We start from the raw sequence: 2,500 nt of genomic DNA, 5'->3' as shown, positions 1-2,500 counted from the left end.
ACACAAACACCCATAAAATACTGATGCAGAACGACAAAAACATGTGATGATTTACTGCTCATTTTCATCATCATCAACTACAGATTATGACCAGCTAATGCTACAGAAGATTTGTATTCCACAACAACACAAGATGAAATGATTGCAAAACAAATCATTTATAGTGAACAAACGGTGAGTGAGACACTAGCAGGTAATGTTGTCACGATACTATCATTTCAGTAGTCTGTACCAATATCAATGACATTTCACGGTTCTTTATACCAATTTCAAAACCACAGCAAAAATATACTAATATGATAATGTGCTGTTGAACACACTCCTTTAGACTATTTAAAGTTATATTTCAATGTAAATAATACATTAAAAGAAATACCTTCGTGTTTCACTACTGAAATACACAAATCCTTTCTCTCCCTTTATTTTTTTTAATTAATTAATTTTCTAGAATGTTTTAAAGTTTAATTTAATTTTATCATCCAAATGGTGTCGAATCAAATTCTTAAAAATTACAAGTAAAAAATAGAACAATTACTTTTCAACACACAAATGCATTTTAACAAAATTGTATTCAGTACAACAGCACTCTTGCTTGTGATATATTGTTAATTATTATTATTAAGAGTAGTAATAGTAATGTTAATAAATAATAATACTACAGTGAATATTACATTTTACTATACAGTTTTAATATATTTCTATTGCAATTTCTTCAATTTCAGGCGTGTAGCTTTTATTTTGACGTGTGGTTTGACAGAAGCTTCAGCTACATGACCCAGTGTGATGCTGTGATTTAATTCTATAAATACTATATAGTCTACATGTGCCTCACAGTGGATCAGTGCTGTTTTTATCTCATACAACATGAATGACTCTCAATGTCAGTGGAGTTTCCAGTGTATGAGCGGTCTGCTTCACACATTCATTTAAAGCTCATGCAGCTTGAATGCAGACTAAGATTGCAGCATATCACGATTTTAATTTGATTCATTGTGCATTTCAGTGTAAAAGGAGTAAAGAGCACACGCTCAAATAAGCGTGAGCATATAAAATCAGCCGTCAGTCTGTCTGACGGCGCGCTGGGACCGCATTAAAGGTGATGTAACAACTTTAGCCTTTCTAGAATTTCCACAAGTTGAGCTGTTGGATTAGCCACAACTCCACACTCCAAAGATACCGAATGAGCTTTACTGAGACTGATCGAGCAGAAACAGTTGTCAAAAACAACAGAAGCAAAACAGCTCCCTCAGCTGACAACTGTTATGAACAACATGACACAAAAATGGCATTAAGCCTCAATAATTCACTGCATCTACAATACTATGAGAATGCGCAAAATGATTGACAGATCGAAAGCATCAGAGACCCGTGGACACGTTTGTTGTTTACAGAGTCTAGAGCTGTCACAGACACCGGTGAGATATCTCACAACACTTATTTCAGTAATATCTCTCAGGCAGTTGGAATATTTTTTGCATCTCTTTCCATGAAAAAAATCGCTTACGGCACCTTTAAGGCGGTCCTCGGTACTGCCGGTACTGCAGAAACACTGGTATCATGACATCTCATTTCAGTACTGACTTGGTACCATAGTACCGGTACTTTAGACAACACTGTTAGCAGGAAACACACGAGTGCAGAGATGAGATGTTTGTGTGTGTGTGTGAGTGAGTGTGGGTGTGAGTGAGTGTGGGTGTGAGTGAGTGTGGGTGTGTGCGAGTGAGTGTGTGTGTGCGAGTGAGTGTGTGTGTGCGAGTGAGTGAGTGTGTGTGTGTGAATGTGTGTGTGTGAGTGAGTGTGTGTGAGTGAGTGTGTGAGTGAGAGTGTGTGTGTGTGAGTGTGTGTGTGTGTGTTTGAGTGTGTGTTTGAGTGTGTGTGTGAGTGAGTGAGTGAGTGTGTGTGTGTGTGTGGGTGTGTGCGTGTGAGTGTGTGCGTGTGAGAGTGTGTGAGAGTGTACGTGTGAGTGTGTGCGTGAGAGCGTGTGAGTGTGTGCGTGTGTGAGTGTGTGCGCGTGTGAGTGTGTGCGTGTGAGAGCATGTGAGAGCGTGTGAGAGTGTGTGAGTGTGTGCGTGTGAGTGAGAGCGTGTGAGAGTGTGTGAGTGTGTGAGTGTGCGTGTGAGTGTGAGAGTGTGTGCGTGTGAGTGTGTGCGTGTGAGAGTGTGTGAGAGCGTGTGAGTGTGTGCGTGTGAGAGCGTGTGAGAGTGTGTGAGTGTGTGCGTGTGAGAGCATGTGAGAGCGTGTGAGAGTGTGTGAGTGTGTGAGTGAGAGCGTGTGAGAGCGTGTGAGTGTGTGCGTGTGAGAGCGTGTGAGTGTGTGAGTGTGTGAGTGAGAGCGTGTGAGAGCGTGTGAGTGTGCGTGTGAGAGCATGTGAGTGTGTGCGTGTGAGAGTGTGAGAGTGTGTGAGTGAGAGTGTGTGAGAGCGTGTGAGAGTGTGAGAGCGTGTGAGTGTGTGCGTGTGAGAGCGTGTGAGAGTGTGTGAGTGTGTGAGTGAGAGCGTGTG

The 2,500-nt window shown here is 41.7% G+C and overlaps 1 pseudogene; it reads left to right on the top strand.

Moving 5' to 3' along the window:
- LOC127413140 (solute carrier family 2, facilitated glucose transporter member 9-like) overlaps window positions 1-2,500 on the top strand; it is a 30,798-nt pseudogene that overhangs the window by 2,928 nt on the left and 25,370 nt on the right.

The sequence above is a fragment of the Myxocyprinus asiaticus genome, chromosome 22, assembly GCF_019703515.2.
Source record: "Myxocyprinus asiaticus isolate MX2 ecotype Aquarium Trade chromosome 22, UBuf_Myxa_2, whole genome shotgun sequence".
Lineage (NCBI taxonomy): Eukaryota > Metazoa > Chordata > Actinopteri > Cypriniformes > Catostomidae > Myxocyprinus > Myxocyprinus asiaticus.
This window is presented reverse-complemented; position numbering and strand designations above follow the sequence as displayed.